The 18,208-nt window shown below is 40.3% G+C and overlaps 1 long non-coding RNA gene across 3 annotated transcripts in view; it reads right to left on the bottom strand.

Moving 5' to 3' along the window:
• Positions 1 to 12,392: 12,392 nt before the first annotated feature.
• LOC105475133 (uncharacterized) overlaps positions 12,393 to 18,208 on the bottom strand; it is a 32,893-nt gene continuing 27,077 nt past the window's right edge. For all 3 annotated transcript variants that reach the window (XR_011624910.1, XR_983158.2, XR_011624909.1), the window contains 2 exons: positions 16,889 to 16,928; positions 12,393 to 16,165 (listed from right to left, as the gene is read on the bottom strand). This is a non-coding gene — a long non-coding RNA (uncharacterized lncRNA). The remainder of the gene's footprint in view (positions 16,166 to 16,888; positions 16,929 to 18,208) is intronic.

Consider the following 18,208-nt stretch of genomic DNA (forward strand, 5'->3'; position numbering starts at 1 on the left):
TTGCAAGATTTAATAGAGAGAAAACAGAACTCCCATAAAATGGGAGGGAACCCAAAGGGGGTTGCCCACCTCTTTCTTTAAAAAAAAGTTATTTTATTTTTTGACAAGAATTCGCCATACAATATATTTTCTCATATAAAATTTCTTTACTTTATAACCTTCCTTACCGAAAATACCTCTTTGCCTTTATAACCTTACTTATGTCTCTTTTATTTCCTGGTTCCTTTTACCTTGTTTTATATATAATCTTTAAATAACCTTTGAATTAGACAAAAATTATTTTCCTTTTGTTAGGAAGTTAAGATTTGTACTGCATGTTGCTGAGCAAGTTCTGTGAAGGGGGAGCAAATGAGGAGGTTTTCTACATACTGTAGAAGTTATCTTCCCACAAGAGATTATTATGTTTTTATTAGGGTTTGTCTGAATAAGTGTGGGCTATTTTAAACCCTTGAAGTAGGGCTGTTTACGTTGAAATTATTGGTTAAAAATTTAGGCAGTTTTCCCAGGAGAAACAGGGCTATTAGAGGGAGAGATGAATTCAGAGGTTGGGTAAATATTAAGCAGGTACCTATCTTGGAAAGCATATTTTTGCCCTAAAAGGGTGTGAGGTATTTAGTTATCAGAAACTGGTGGGAGAATGGCCATTGGTCCCTTAAGTAATATAAAGGGATGTGAATTTTTTCTTTTTGGAGGGAGGGGATGCCATTTGCCTTCATTACCCAACAGGATTTTGAGGACAGTTGATCAGGGAAGATTATATGCAGAGTAGGCAGTGTTTGAACTCAAAAGGGAAATTTATAATTTCATTTGTCCTCTCCAGAGTGCCTTTGGCTTTGTCCTGTTGATGACAGTGTCTGATTTGAAAGCCAGCTGGAGCAGAGAGCCCCTTTAGCTCAAGACCATCAGGGATTGGGATACTGTCCCAGAGTCCCTTTAGCCTTCAGGGCAGTCCTGTTTCCAGTGGCCAAGCTTGTGGCAGAGTGAGGGGAAACTGTGTGGGGCTTTTCCCCATTTATTTCATTAAGGCAGTTTACTTTTCAATGGCCTGGTTCTGCACCAGTAGCAGTTACCTGAAGGAGTGTCCTTAGAGCAAGCTGGAGGGGGCTGAGGGCTTGTAAAGCAGCCAACGCTAGAGCCTGCCTCTTGTCCTTGTGTTTTTCTTTCTCCTTAGCCCTGTCCTCTTTATTCTGCTTAGTTTTAAAAGGCTGAGGAGGCTAATTTGAGGATTTTCTGCATATGGGTCATGCTGTATTTTACAAGAAAATTACATGTTTCCTTTTGAGAGCCTGAGAATTTATCCCAGTGCTTTAAAATGCAACCCAGAGGTGAATCTGAAGGAATAGACAGGGTTGTCTCATGGTAGGACTGGAAAATGATGAGCTGCTGGGGACTAATGTCCACTGGGGACACAAACCACATTTTCTCTTGGGGCATAGTGCTAAGGAAAAGGGTTCCACTCATGTTCACTGAGGCACTTGAGTGCACTTTCTAAAGGGGCGTCCCATGTTTCTCACTAGAAAAAACCTCTTGATTCCAGGGCCATATGCTGAATGGCCAATCCATGTAAGCAGTTACACAGTGATCAGCCCAGGTATGAGGAAAAGGGGTAAAGGAATAATTTAGCCTGGTGCCAGCCTAGGAGAGCAGGAGGGTAAGGGAAGACTCACTGTTGTGAGGTCACTTGAAATCACCTGTTTTGGGAACATGTGGAGAAAGAGATCTGACTGTCTTTACAGGAGAATTTAGAGTGAGAAAGAGAAGGTCCGAGTTCCCCAAAACTTGTATGCCAGTTGCAACATACAGAGGGACTGGGGGCTTTTTTACCAGAAAGGGTAGGAGAGGGCCTTCCTCCCTTCCAAGCAAAGAAGTCAAACCTGCTCACCCTCTGGCCTTCATGGGTCCATATTGAGATCATGGATGCAACTATGAGCATCCATCAAACTGAACATTGCTCACTACCTGGCTGATGGGTTCAATCATACCACAAACCTCAGCATCACACTGTACACCATGTATCAAACCTGCACATGTATCCCCTGAATTGAAAATAAAAGATGAAATTTAATAAATAAATAAGAAATAAAACAAAAAACAGAAGACAAAATTATAAAAATAAAAGAACAACCTGGGATTTCAGTTATGGAGTGACATAGCAGAGAAAAATGTCTTAAAAGAAAACACATATTTAGCTTGTATTTATCAACACGTATATTGAGATCCTAAAAAATTCAAGGAACTTCCACTATAAAAATAAGATCTAGTCCCTACTCTCAAGGTGCTTACAGAGAGTAATACATGTATTTATACTTGTTTTTTGTTTTGTTTTCTTTTGTTTTTTTGAGACAGTCTTTCTCTTTTGCCCAGGATGGAGTGCAGTGGCGCAGACTTGGCTCACTGCAACCTCTGCCTCCCAGGTTCAAGCGATTCTCCTGCCTCAGCCTCCTGAGTAGCTGAGATTACAGGCACGTGACACTATGCCTGGCTAATTTTTTGTATTTTTAGTAAAGACGGGGTTTCACCATGTTGGCTAGGCTGGTCTCGAACTCTTTGCCTCAAGTGACCTGCCCACTGCAGCCTCTCAAAGTGCTGGATTACAGGCATGAGCCACTGTGCCGGGCCTATATTTGAAGTACCTATTTGAAAATGTGTTTCAAATATGTGTGTTCTCATGTATTGAGATCATTACTATGGCTATCAGGAAGGATTTTTTTAGTTTCATATTTTGCTTGAGAAATACTAAGATAAAGCCTAAAATATTTACTTCGTATATGTCATAAATATAACATCAATTGTGGAATGCACCACAATGTCAGCATTGTCCTCTGACTTGGCATGAACTTAAACTTGTAATGTGACTTTTGAAATAATGGAGGTCAATTTGTAAATATTCCTACAAATCATTAAGGAAAAGACTAATGACTCAGCAAAAATGGGCAAAAGATATAAATAAAGAGTTCACAAGAAAGAAAATGCAAATGGTTCTTAATGTCTTAAAACAATCTCAATATCACTCAGAGTACAAATATAAATTAAAACTACTATAAGATACAATTTTCATATATCAGGCTGGCAAAGACAATTTTTTTCCCAGTCTATTCAAAGTAACACCATTTTCTTTATTAGTTCCAGTGGGCAAGCAAGAGCAGGGAGTCCACATAGCGTTGGCCAACGAAGCTGATGAAAGGAAGGCACATTTTAAAAAATTCATAGATCCAAATCCATGAAAAAAAATTCTCAGTGCATTAGGCCATAGAATTTATTTTAAAAAAACTTACCCTCACTTATTATTTACATGCATGGAATACTGTTATTTGCTTTACATATATTGTCTCATTTAATCGTCATTAAAAATCTATAATTGTGCATTTTTCAAAGAAGGAATTTGAGATTCTGAAAGTTTATTAGATAGTTTAAATAATTTTTTTAATATTATAATAAAGTGTTGTCTGATTCCAAAAACCCTGCTCTTAACTATTACTCTATACCACACCCGGAAAATGAATATTGATACTATTATTCTAACACAGGTCAATAAAAAAAACTTTCAGAGAGACTTTGTTCAGCTGCTAAAGCTTTTCTATTAGACATTTCTGAAGCATGATATACTTACTATTTTAATTTTCTTTTTTGTCTGTAATAATAGGTACAACCTTAGCTAGCTAAAAAGTATACTTAAATAGACTCTGGTGGAACTTAAACATAAAATTTTAATGTGTTTTGTCTATATCTGACTCTTTTCTCCTTCTAGCCACCTTATCTCATAGATATTGAGTTTTCTTTTTCAAAGCATTGAAAATGATAGGGCTTTTGGATACTATGAAGAGTGAAATCTGTTTCTTGTAGGCAACACATTGATAGGTCTTGGTTTCTGTTTTTTTGTTTTTAATGCATTCAGCCATTTTGTCTTTTGATTGGAGAATTTAGTCCATATATATTCAATATTATTATAGACAAGTAAAAATTTACTCCTGCCATTTTGTTATTTGTTTTCTAGTTGTTTTGTGGCCTTCTCTGCCTTCCTTCCTTCCTGTCTTCCTTTATGTGAAGATGATTTTCTCTGGCAGTGTTTTACTTTCTTGCTTTTTTTTTCTGTGTCTGTTGTAGGCTTTTTGAGGTTATGAGGCTTGAAAATAACATCTTATAACCCATTATTTTAAACTGATGATGACTTAACATTGATTTCAAAAACAAACATACTAAGAAACAGCAAAGAGAAAACTAATAACTCTACACTTTAATTTCATCCCACTGCTTTTTGGCTGTTTCTATTTACATAATAGTTTTCTATCTTTGTCCTGTAAAGTTGTTGCAGTTATCACTTTTGATAGTTTTTCCTTTTAGCCTTTCCATTCAAGATATGAGTTTACACTTTACAATGACAGTGTTATAATATTCTCTGTGTGAGTTTTATAACTTTGGATGGTTTTATAACTTTGTTTTAAACTTTGGATGGTTTCTTATTCCTAGTTGACATCCTTTTCTTTTGGGTTGAAGAACTCCCTTTAGCATTTCTTGTAGACCAGGTCTAGCATGGATAAAAACCCTCAGCTTTTGTCTTGGAAAGTCTTTATTTCTCTGTGAACCCTGAAAATCGGAGACAGGTCCCAGTTAATTTAGAAAGTTTATTTTGGCAAGGTTGAGGACATGCACCCATGACACAGTCTGAGGAGGTCCCAATGACATGTGCCCAAGGTGGTCAGAGCATACTTTGGTTTTATACATTTTAGGGACACATGAGACATCAATCAACATATGTAAGATGAACATTGGTTCATTCTGGAAAGGTGAGACAACTTGAAGTGGGAGGGGGCTTCCAGATCATATGTAGTTAACATACAAATGGTTGCATTCTTTTGAGTTTCTGATTCGCCTCTTCAAAGGAGGCAATCAGATATGCATTTATCTCAGTGAGCAGAGGGATGACTTTGAATAGAATGGGAGGCAGGTTTTCCCTAAGCAGTTCCCCAGCTTGACTTTTCAGTTTAGCTTAGAGACTTTCGGGCCCAATATATTTTCCTTTCACATTTCTCCCCCTTTTCTTTTTCTTTCTTTTTTTTTTTTTTTTATTATTATACTTTAAGTTCTAGGGTACATATGCACAATGTGGAGGTTTGTTACATATGTATACATGTGCCATGTTGGTGGGCTGCACCCATTAACTCATCATTTACATTAGGTATATCTCCTAATGCTATCTCTCCCCCCACCCCCCCAATAAGACCCGGTGTGTGATGTTCCCCTTCCTGTGTCCAAGTGATCTCATTGTTAAATTCCCACCTATGCGTGAGAACATGCAGTATTTGGTTTTCTGTTCTTGCGATAGTTTGCTGAGAATGATGGTTTCCAGCTGCATCCATGTACCTACAAAGGACACGAACTCTTCCTTTTTTATGGCTGCATAGTATTCCATGGTGTATATGTGCCACATTTTCTTAATCCAGTCTGTCACTGATGGACATTTGGGTTGATTCCAAGTCTTTGTTATTGTGAATAGTGCCACAATAAACATACGTCTGCATGTGTCTTTATAGTAGCATGACTTGTAATACTTTGGGTATATCCCCAGTAATGGGATGGCTGGGTCAAATGGTATTTCTAGTTCTAGATCCTTGAGGAATCACCACACTGTTTTCCACAATGGTTGAACTAGTTTACAGTCCCACCAGCAGTGTAAAAGTGTTCCTATTTCTCCACATCCTCTCCGGCACCTGTCGTTTCCTGATTTTTTAATGATCGCCATTCTAACTGGTGTGAGATGGTATCTCATTGTGATTTTGATTTGCATTTCTCTGATGGCGAGTGATGATGAGCATTTTTTCATGTGTCTGTTGGCTGTATGAATGTCTTCTTTTGAGAAGTGTCTGTTCATATCCTTTGCCCACTTTTTGATGGGGTTGTTTGTTTTTTTCTTGTAAATTTGTTTGAGTTCTTTGTAGGTTCTGGATATTAGCCTTCTGTCAGATGAGTAGATTGCAAAAATTTTCTCCCATTCTGTAGGTTGCCTGTTCACTCTGATGGTAGTTTCTTTTGCTGTGCAGAAGCTCTTTAGTTTAATGAGATCCCATTTGTCAATTTTGGGTTTTGTTGCCGTTGCTTTTGGTGTTTTAGACATGAAGTCCTTGCCCATGCCTAAGTCCTGAATGGTATTACCTAGGTTTTCTTCTAGGGTTTTTATGGTTTTAGGTCTAACATTTAAGTCTCGAATCCATCTTGAATTAATTTTCGTACAAGGAGTAAGGAAAGGATCCAGTTTCAGCTTTCTACTTATGGCTAGCCAATTTTCCCAGCACCATTTATTAAATAGGGAATCCTTTCCCCATTTCTTGTTTTTGTCAGGTTTGTCAAAGATCAGATGGCTGTAGATGTGTGGCATTATTTCTGAGGGCTCTGTTCTGTTCCATTGGTTGATATCTCTGTTTTGGTACCAGTACCATGCTGTTTTGGTTACTGTAGCCTTGTCATATAGTTTGAAGTCAGGTAGTGTGATGCCTCCAGCTTTGTTCTTTTTGCTTAGGATTGTCTTGGCAATGCGGGGTCTTTTTTGGTTCCATATGAACTTTAAAGCAGTTTTTTACAATTCTGTGAAGAAAGTCATTGTTAGCTTAATGGGGATGGCACTGAATCTATAAATTACCTTGGGCATATAGCCATTTTCACAATATTGATTCCTCCTATCCATGAGCATGGTATGTTCTTCCATTTGTGTCCTCTTTTATTTCACTGAGCAGTGGTTTGTAGTTCTCCTTGAAGAGGTCTTTTACATCCCTTGTAAGTTGGATTCCTAGGTATTTTATTCTCTTTGAAGCTATTGTGAATGGGATTTCATTCATGATTTGGCTCTCTGTTTGTCTGTTACTGCTGTATAAGAATGCTTGTGATTTTTGCATATTGATTTTGTATCCTGAGACTTTGCTGAAGTTGCTTATCAACTTAAGGAGATTTGGGGCTGAGACGATGGGGTTTTCTAAATATACAATCATGTCATCTGCAAACAGGGACAATTTGACTTCTTCTTTTCCTAATTGAATACCCTTTATTTCTTTCTCCTGCCTGATTGCCCTGGCCAGAACTTCCAACACTATGTTGAATAGGAGTGGTGAGAGAGGGCATCCCTATCTTGTGCCAGTTTTCAAAGGGAATGCTTCCAGTTTTTGCCCATTCAGTATAATGTTGGCTGTGGGTTTGTCATAAATAGCTCTTATTATTTTGAGTACGTTCCATCAATACCGAATTTATTGATAGTTTTTAGCATGAAGGGCTGTTGAATTTTGTCAAAGGCCTTTTCTGCATCTATTGAGATAATCATGTGGTTTTTGTCTTTGGTTCTGTTTATATGCTGGATTACGTTTACTGATTTGCATATGTTGAACCAGCCTTGCATCCCAGGGATGAAGCCAACTTGATCATGATGGATAAGCTTTTTGATGTGCTGCTGGATTCGGTTTACCAGTATTTTACTGAGGATTTTGCATCGATGTTCATCAGGGATATTGGCCTAAAATTCTCTCTCTTTGTTGTGTCTCTGCCAGACTTTGGTATCAGGATGATGTTGGCCTTGTAAAATGAATTAGGGAGGATTCCCTCTTTTTCTGTTGATTGGAATAGTTTCAGAAGTAATGGTATCAACTCCTCCTTGTACCTCTGGTAGAATTTGGCTGTGAATCCGTCTGGTCCTGGACTTTTTTTAGTTGGTAGGCTATTAATTATTGCCTCAATTTCAGAGCCTACTATTGGTCTATTCAGGGATTCAACTTCTTCCTGGTTTAGTCTTGGGAGACTGTAAGTGTCCAGGAAATTATCCATTTCTTCTCGGTTTTCTAGTTTATTTGCGTAAAGGTGTTTATAGTATTCTCTGATGGTAGTTTGTATTTCTGTGGGGTAGATGGTGATATCCCCTTTATCATTTTTTATTGTGTCTATTTGATTCTTCTCTCTTTTCTTCTTTATTAAATAGTCTTGCTAGCGGTCTATCAATTTTGTTGATCTTTTCAAAAAACCAGCTCCTGGATTCATTGATTTTTTGGAGGGTTTTTTGTGTCTCTATCTCCTTCAGTTCTGCTCTGATCTTAGTTATTTCTTGCCTTCTGGTAGCTTTTGAATGTGGTTGCTCTTGCTTCTCTAGTTATTTTGATTGTAATGTTAGGGTGTCAATTTTAGATCTTTCCTGCTTTCTCTTGTGGGCATTTAGTGCTATACATTTCCCTCTACATAGTGCTTTAAATGTGTCCCAGAGATTCTGGTATGTTGTGTCTTTGTTCTCATTGGTTTCAAAGAACATCTTTATTTCTGCCTTCAATTCGTTATGTACCCAGTAGTCATTCAGGAGCAGGTTGTTCAGTTTCCATGTAGTTGAGCGGTTTTGATTGAGTTTCTTAGTCCTGAGTTCTAGTTTGATTACACTGTGGTCTGAAAAACAGTTTGTTATAATTTCTGTTCTTTTACACTTGCTGAGGAGTGCTTTACTTCCAACTATGTGGTCACTTTTGGATTAAGTGCAATGTGGTGCTGAGAAGAATGTATATTTTGTTGATTTGGGGTGGAGAGGTCTGTAGATGTCTATTAGGTCCACTTGGTGCAGAGTTGAATTCCATTCCTGGATATCCTTGTTAACTTTTTGTCTCATTGATCTGTCTAATGTTGACAATGGGGTGTTAAGCTCTCCCACTATTTTTGTATGGGAGTCTAAGTCTCTTCATAAGTCTCTAAGGACTTGCTTTATGAATCTGGGTGCTCCTGTATTGGGTGCATATATATTTAGGATAGTTAGCTTTTCCTGATGAATTGATCCCTTACCATTATATAATGGCCTTCTTTGTCTCTTTTGATCTTGGATGGTTTAAAGTCTGTTTTATCAGCAACTAGGATTGCAAACCCTGCTTTTTTTGTTTTCCATTTGCTTGGTAGATCTTTCCCCATCCCTTTGTTTTGAGCCTATGTGTGTCTCTGCATCTGAGATGGGTCTCCTGAATACAGCAAACTGATGGGTCTTGACTCTTTATCCAATTTGCCAGTCTATGTCTTTTAATTGGATCATTTAGTCCATTTACATTTACAGTTAATATTGTTAGTGTGAACTTGATCCTGTCATTATGATATTAGCTGGTTATTTTGCTCACTAGTTGATGCAGTTTCTTCCTGCCATCGACAGACTTTACATTTTGACATGTTTTTGCAATGGCTAGTACCTGTTTTTCCTTTCCATGTTTAGTGCTTCCTTCAGGATCTCTTGTAGGGCAGGCCTGGTAGTGACAAAAATCTCTCAGCATTTGCTTGTCTGTAAAGGATTTTATTTCTCCTTCACTTATGAAACTTAGTTTGGCTGGATATGAAATTCTGGGTTGAAAATTCATGTCTTTAAGAATGTTGAATATTTGCCCCCACTCTCTTCTGACTTGTAGAGTTTCTGCTGAAAGATCTGCTGTTAGTCTGATGGGCTTCCCTTTGTGTGTAACCCTACCTTTCTCTCTGGCTGCCCTTAACATTTTTTCCTTCCTTTCAACTTTGATGAATCTGACAATTATGTGTCTTGGAGTTGCTCTTCTTGAGGAGTATTTTGTGGCGTTCTATTTCCTGAATTTGAATGTTGGCCTGCCTTACTAGGTTGAGGAAGTTCTCCTGGATGATATCCTGCAGAGTGTTTTCCAACTTGGTTCCATTTTCCCCGTCACTTTCAGGCACATCAATCATATGTAGATTTGGTCTTTTCACATAATCCCATATTTCTTGGAGGCTGTGTTCATTTCTTTTTCTCTACACTTCTCTTCTTGCTTCATTTCATTCATTTGATCCTCAATTGCTGATACTCTTTCTTCCAGTTGACCGAGTTGGTTACTAAAGCTTGTGCATTTGTCACGTAGTTCTCATGTTATGGTTTTCATCTCTATCAGTTCTTTTAAGGTCTTCTCTGCATTGATTATTCTAGTTATCCATTCATCCACTCTTTTTTCAAGGTTTTTAGTTTCTTTGCGCTGGTTCCGTAGTTCCTCCTTTAGCTCTGAGAAGTTTGATCAACTGAAGCCTTCTTCTCTCAACTCATCAAAGTCATCCTCCATCCAGCTTTGTTCCATTGCTGGCGATGAGCTGTGTTCCTTTGGAGGGGGAGATGCGCTCTTATTTACTGAATTTCCAGCTTTTCTGCCCTGCTTTTTCCCCATCTTTGTGGTTTTTATCTGCCGTTGGTCTTTGATGATGGTGACAAACTGACGGGGTTTTGGTGTGGGTGTCCTTTCTGTTTGTTAGTTTTCCTTCTAACAGTCAGGACTCTCAGCTGTAGGTCTGTTAGAGTTTGCTGAGGTCCACTCCAGATGCTGTTTGCCTGGGTATCAGCAGCGGAGGCTGCAGAAGATAGAATATTGCTGAACAGCGAGTATTGCTGTCTGATTCTTGCTCTGGAAGCTTCGTCTCAGGTGTGTACCCCACCATGTGAGGTGTGGCGTGTCGGTCTGCACCTAGTGGGGGATGTCTCCCAGTTAGGCTACTCAGGGGTCAGGGACCCACTTGAGCAGGCAGTCTGTCCGTTCTCAGATCTCAGCCTCTGTGTTGGGAGATCCATTGCTCTCTTCAAAGCTGTCAGACAGGAGCATTTACCTCTGCCGAGGTTTCTGCTGCTTTTTGTTTAGTTATGCCAGAGGCAGGCCAGCCTCCTTGAGTTGTGGTAGGCTCCACCCAATCTGAGCTTTCCAGCAGCTTTGTTTACCTACTTAAGCGTCAGCAATGGCGGATGCCCCTCCCCCAGCCTCGCTGCTGCCTTGCAGTTAGATCTCAGACTGCTGTGCTAGCAATGAGGGAGGCTCCGTGGGCGTGGGACCCTCTGGGCCAGGTGTGGGATATAATCTCCTGGTGTGCCATTTGCTAAGACCCTTGGTAAAGCACAGTATTAGGGTGGGAGTTACCCGATTTTCCAGGGGTTGTGTGTCTCAATTTCCTTTGGCTAGGAAAAGGAATTCCCTTCCCCCTTGCACTTCCCAGGTGAGGTGATGCCTTGCCCTGCTTCAGCTCTTGCTGTTCAGGCTGCACCCATGGACGAGTGCCAACTGTCCAACATGCCCCAGTGAGATGAACCCGGTACCTCAGTTGAAAATGCAGAAATCACCCGTCTTCTGTGTTGCTCATGTGGGGAGCTGAAGGCTGGAGCTCTTCTTATTCGGCCATTTTGGGTGCCCCCCCCTTTCTTTTTTGAACTCTTTTGGAGAAAGCATTTGAGAAGAAATTGAGTCACTTCCCTCAAGTTTTCTCTGATCTCTCATAGCTAGGACGGCTTATTCCGAGACTAGTCAGTTCCAAGTTATTAGGAAAGCTCATTTTTAGAAGGTTGTGAAGTTGCATGTCCTATGAAGAGAAAATATGGTGAGGAAGGGAGAAAAACAACAACAAACAAAGAACAATCCTAGAAAATCTATTAGGCCACATTATTCTGAAGTCCATACATCATTAGGTAGGTATGAAAGTGGCTTATATATGTAAATTGGTTGCTGTTATTTTCTTCTGAGGTTTAAGTTGTCTAGCTTCAGTTTGTAGGGCTTTATGAAAGCATGGTTTAGTTTTCAGTGACTCCACATTAGGAAAAATGAGGAAAAAAGGAAGAAAAAAATGGAAAACATTATTTTGAAGACTTGTAGCTAAGAAAAATTAGAATTTGGTCCAAACTGTAGAAAATAATAAAAATTCAAAAACATTAGGCAAGACTAGAATTTAACAATAGTAGTACTATAATTTTTGAAAGATAGTTTTTCGGGGTGCAGAGCAAGATGGCCGAATAGGAACAGCTCCAGTCTCCAGCTCCCAGTGCGAGCGACACAGAAGACAGGTGATTTCTGCATTTTCAAATGAGGTACCGGGTTCATCTCACTAGGCAGTGCCAGATAATCGGTGCTGGTCAGCTGCTGCAGCCCGACCAGCAAGAGCTGAATCAGGGTGAGCCACCGCCTCACCTGGGAAGCACAAGGGGGAAGGGAATTCCTTTTCCTAGCCAGGGAAACTGAGACACCTAGAAAATCAGGTAACTCCCACCCCAATACTGCGCTTTACCAAGGGTCTTAGCAAATGGCACACCAGGAGATTATATCCCACACCTGGCAGGGCGGGTCCCATACCCACGGAGCCTCCCTCATTGCTAGCACAGCAGCCTGTGATCTAACTGCAAGGCAGTAGTGAGCCTGGGGGAGGGGCACCCACCATTACTGAGGCTTAAGTAGGTAAACAAAGCCGCTGGGAAGCTCGAACTGGGTGGAGCCCACAGCAGCTCAAGGAGGCCTGCCTGTCTCTGTATACTCCACCTCTGGGGACAGGGCACAGCTAAACAAACAAACAAAAAAAGAAGCAGAAACCTCTGCAGACGCAAACGACTCTGTCTGACAGCTTTGAAGTGAGCAGTGGATCTCCCAACACGGAGGCTGAGATCTGAGAACGGACAGACTGCCTGCTCAAGTGGGTCCCTGACCCCTGAGTAGCCTAACTGGGAGACATCCCCCACTAGGTACAGACCAACACCCCACACCTCACACGGTGGGGTACACCCCTGAGATGAACCTTCCAAAGCAAAAGTCAAACAGGTACACTTGCTGTTCAGCAATATTCTATCTTCAGCCTCTGCTGCTGATACCCAGGCAAACAGGGTCTGGAGTGGACCTCAAGCAATCTCCAACAGACCTACAGCTGAAGGTCCTGACTGTTAGAAGGAAAACTAACAAACAGGAAAGACACCCACACCAAAACCCCATCAGTACATCACCATCATCAAAGACCAAAGGCAGATAAAACCACAAAGATGGGGAAAAAGCAGGGCAGAAAAGCTGGAAATTCAAAAAATAAGAGCACATCTCCCCCTCCAAAGGAACGCAGCTCATCGCCAGCAATGGATCAAAGCTGGACGGAGAAGGATCAAAGCTGGACGAAGAATGACTTTGACAAGTTGAGAGAAGAAGGCTTCAGTTCATCAAACTTCTCAGAGCTGAAGGAGGAATTACGTACCCAGCGCAAAGAAACTAAAAATCTTGAAAAAAGAATGGAAGAATGGATAACTAGAATAATCAATGGAGAGAAGGCCATAAACGAACTGACAGAGATAAAAACCACGACACGAGAATTACGTGACAAATGCACAAGCTTCAGTAACCAACTCGATCAACTGGAAGAAAGAGTATCGGCGATTGAGGATCAGATGAATGAAATGAAGTGAGAAGAGAAGTCTAAAGAAAAAATAAGAAAAAGAAATGAACAAAGCCTTCAAGAAGTATGGGATTATGTGAAAAGACCAAATCTACATATGATTGGGGTGCCTGAAAATGACGGGGAAAATGGAACCAAGTTGGAAAACACTCTGCAGGATATCATCCAGGAGAACTTCCTCAACCTAGTAAGGCAGGCCAGCATTCAAATTCAGGAAATACAGAGAACACCACAAAGATACTCCTCAAGAAGAGCAACTCCAAGACACGTAATTGTCAGATTCATCAAAGTTGAAAGGAAGGAAAAAATGTTAAGGGCAGCCAGAGAGAAAGGTTGGGCTACCCACAAAGGGAAGCCCATCAGACTAACAGCAGATCTTTCAGCAGAAACTCTACAAGCCAGAAGAGAGTCGGGCCAATAATCAACATTCTTAAAGACATGAATTTTCAACCCAGAATTTCATATCCAGCCAAACTAAGTTTCATAAGTGAAGGAGAAAGAAAATCCTTTACAGATAAGCATATGCTTAGAGATTTTTTCACCACCAGGCCTGCCTTACAAGCGACCCTGAAGGAAGCACTAAACATGGAAAGGAACAACCGGTACCAGCCATTGCAAAAACATGTCAAAATGTAAAGACCATCGATGCTAGGAAGAAACTGCATCAACTAATGAGCAAATGGACCAATAACAAGTTTTGAAATCGAGGAAGTAATTAATATCCTACCAAGCAAAAAGGCCCAGGGCCAGATGGATTCACAGCCGAATTCTACCAGAGGTACAAAGAGGAGCTAGTACCATTCATTCTGAAACTATTCCAAACAATGGAAAAAGAGGGGACTCCTCCACAACTCATTTTATGAGGCCAGAATCATTCTGATACAAAAACCTGGCAGAGACACAGCAAAAAAAGAAAATTTCAGGCCAATATCCCTGAGGAACATCATTGCCAATATCCTCAATAAAATACAGGCAAATTGAATCCAGCAGCACTTGAAAAAGCTTATTTACCATGACCAAGTTGGCTTCATCCCTGGGATGCAAGGCTGGTTTAACATATGCAAATCAATAAACATAATCCATCACATAGACAGAACCAATGACAAAAACCATATGATTATTTCAATAGATGCAGAAAAGGCCTTTGATAAAATTCAACTCCCCTTTATGATAAAAACTCTCAATAAACTAGGTATTGGTGGAACGTATATCAAAATAATAAGAGCTATTTATGACAAACCCACTGCCAATATCATACTGAATCGGCAAAAGTGGGAAGCATTTCCTTTGAAAACCAGCACAAGACAAAGATGCCCTCTCTCACCACTCATATGCAACATAATATTGGAAGTTCTGGCCAGGGCAATCAGGCAAGAGAAAGAAATAAAGGGTTTTCAAACAGGAAGAGAGGAAGTCAAATTGTCTCTGCTTGCAGATTACATAATTTATATTTATGTATATTTAGAAAACTCCATCATCTCAGCTCAAAAAGTCATTAAGTTGATAAGCAAGTTTGGCAAAGTCTCAGGATACAAAATCGATGTGCAAAAATTACAAGCATTCCTACACACCAATAATAGACAGAAAGCCAATTCATGAGTGAATTTCCATTCACAATTGCTACAAAGAGAATAAAATACCTTGGAATACAACTTACAATGGATGTAAAAGACCTCTTGAAGGAGAACTACAAATCATTGCTCAAGGAAATAAGAGGGGACATAAACAAATGGAAAAACATTCCATGCTCATGGATAGGAAGAATCAATATCATGAAAGTGGCAATACTGCCCAAAGTAATTTATAGATTCAGTGCTATCCCCATCAAGCTACCATTGATTTTCTTCACATAATTACAAAAAATGGCTGGGTGTGGTGGCTCATGCCTGTAATCCCAGCACCTTGGGAGGCCAAGGCGGGCAGATCGTGAGGTCAGGAGTTTGAGACCAGTCTGGCCAACATAGTGAAACCACGTCTCTACTAAAAATACAGAAAAATTAGCTGGGTGTGATGGAGTGCACCTGTAATCCCAGCTACTTGGGAGGCTGAGGCAGGAGAATCTCACGAACCCAGAAGGTGGAGGTTGCACTGAGCTGAGATTGTACCATTGCACTCCAGCCCAGGTGACAGTGTGAGACTGTCTGGGAAAAAAAAAAAGAATTAGAAAAAACTACTTTAAATTTCATATGGAACCAAAATAGAGAACACATAGCCAAGACAATCCTAAGCAAAAAGAACAAAGCTGGAGGCATCACGCTGCCTGACTTCAAGCTATACTACAAGGCTATAGTAACCAAAACAACATGGCACTGGTACCAAAACAGATATATAGACCAATGGAACAGAACAGAGGCCTCAGAAATAGTGCCACACATGTACAACCATCTGATCTTTGACAAACCTGACAAATACAAGCAATGGGGAAAGGAGTCCCTATTTAATAAATAGTGTTGGGAAAACTGGCTAGCCATATGCAGAAAACTGAAACTGGACACCTTCCTTGCACCTTAGACAAAAATTAACTCAAGATGGATTAAATACAAGACCTAAAACCATAAAAACCCTAGAAGAAAACCTAGTCAATACTATTCAGGACATAGGTATAGGCAAAGACTTCATGACTACAACACCAAAAGCAATTGCAACAAAAGCCAAAATTGACAAATGGAATCTGATTAAACTAAAGAGCTTCCGCATAGCAAAAGAGGATCATGAGGTCAGGAATTCCAGGTCAGGTGGGCAGATCACCAGGTCAGGGTGGATCTCCAGGTCAGGAGGGTGGATCACCAGGTCAGGAGCTCAAGACCATCCTACCTAACAAGATGAAAACCTGTCTCTACTAAAAACACCAAAAATTAGTGGGTTGTGGCAGCATGTGCCTGTAGTCCCAGCCACTCGGGAGGCTGACGCAGGAGAATCGCTTGAAGGACGTGGAGGTTGCAGTGAGCTGAGATCACGCCATTGCACTACAGTGTAGGTAACAAAAGAGAGACCCTGTCTAAAAAAAAAAAGGAGAATCCAGTCAACTGAGAAGGAAAAACTTTTGCTACAAAAAAAAAAAAAAAAAAAGATGAGGTCGTAGGAGAAAAACAAAAACAAAAGCATGAAGGCCTTTTAAATACAAACGCACACATATGCACGCGCGCGTACACACACACACACACACACACACACCCCTTGGATGTTCGTTTTCAATTAAGCTGACTTTTAACCACTGAGCTCTTTCAAAAAGATTTTTTTAAATCTCATTACCATATTTCAGCTAGAAAAAATTGCTGCTATTTCAGAAGTACAGCCACTGCTCTTCAGTTTGGCCTGGCTAGCAAAAAGGTGGCCTTGTTATCTAAATAAAGCCCCTTAGCAGTCAAAATAAAAATTTTTTTCCTCTCTTTTTATCCTTTTGCTGGCCATTTTTCTCCCCCCACCACACTACCCTTTTTTTGTGTGTTTGGAAATTTAGCCACCTCAGAGGCCTCTTTCCCCATAATTTAGAACTTCCTTTGGATTTGATCGAGTTGGATAGAGTTGATCAAACCCAACGGGAAAAAGATTGAAACAACAACAGAAACAGAAACAAACAACAGTAAGAAAAAATGTTAAGCAAAACAAATGATTGCACAACTTACATGATTACTGAGTGTTCTAATGGTAAGGAGAAATTAAGACCAGCTGTCTGTTAATCTTAGCTTTATCCAAGACAACCCTCAATTCAGTTACTTACCTAAGGATGGATTTCAGGCTGAAGACTGCTCTCTACCATCCTAGAAGCAGGAAAAACAAACAAACAAACAAACAAACAAGCAAACAAAAACCAAATTTTCATCTCCCCTTTGGAAGTGAGCTCATAATTCATAAAGGAGTTACCTGCCTTCCATCACCATGGAAGAAAAAAAAAAGAGTTGTACGGCAAAATAAACTTTAGATTTCAATCAAATTTTGGGAGATCAGGAATTCTCTGGAGCAGGTGCTCTCAGGCCTCAGCAAATTATCCTATTGGTTTGAGCCATAAAGTTAGCTCATGTTGGTACCAAGCACCAATAGGGGATTTGTCAACAGGCAGGGGCACCTCCACTCAGAATCCCTTCATGGTTACCAAAATGTCCTGAGAACCTGAGACAAGTCTCAGTCAATTTAGTAAGTTCATTTTGCCGAGGTTGATGACGTGCCCATGACACAGCCTCAGGAGGTCCTGACAATATGTGCACAAGGAGGTCAGAGCATAGTTTGGTTGTATACATTTTAGGGATACATGAGACATCAATCGACATATGTAAGATGAACATTGGTTCAGTCTGGAAAGGCAGGACAACTCAAAGCTGGAAGGGGGCTACCAGGTCATAGGTACATAAGAGACAAATGTTTGCATTCTTTTGAGTTTCTAATTAGCCTCTCCAAAGGAGGCAATCAGATACGCATTTATGCTTTTTTTTTTTTTTTTTTGAGACAGAGTCTCGCTTTGTCGCCCAGGCTGGAGTACAGTGGCGTGATCTTCGCTTACTGCAAGCTCCGCCTCCCAGGTTCACACCCTTCGCCTGCCTCAGCCTCCCAAGTAGCTAGGACCACAGGCGCCTGCCACCACGCCCGGCTAATTTTTTGTATTTTTAGTAGAGATGGGGTTTCACTGTGTTAGCCAGGATGGTCTCGATCTCCTGACCTCGTGATCCACCCACCTCAGCCTCCCAAAGTGCTGGAATTACAGACGTGAGCCACCTCAACCGGCCCATATATGCATTTGTCTCGGTAAGCAGAGGGGTGACTTTGAATAGAATGGGAATTAGATTTGCCCTAAGCGGTTCCCAGTTTGACTTTTCACTTTAGCTAAGTGATTTTGGGGGCACAAGATATTTTTCTTTCACATTTTCTTCATGTTTGAAGGATATTTTCACCAGACATACTTTTCTACGATAAACGCTTTTTTTTCCTTCAACACTTTAAATATGTCATGCCACTCTCTCCTGGTCTGTAAGATTTCAACTAAGAAGTTTGCAGCCACAAGTATTGGAGCTCCTTTGTATGTTATTTGTTTCTTTTTTCTTCCTGC

Source organism: Macaca nemestrina, chromosome 6 (assembly GCF_043159975.1).
Source record: "Macaca nemestrina isolate mMacNem1 chromosome 6, mMacNem.hap1, whole genome shotgun sequence".
Taxonomy (NCBI): Eukaryota; Metazoa; Chordata; class Mammalia; order Primates; family Cercopithecidae; genus Macaca; species Macaca nemestrina.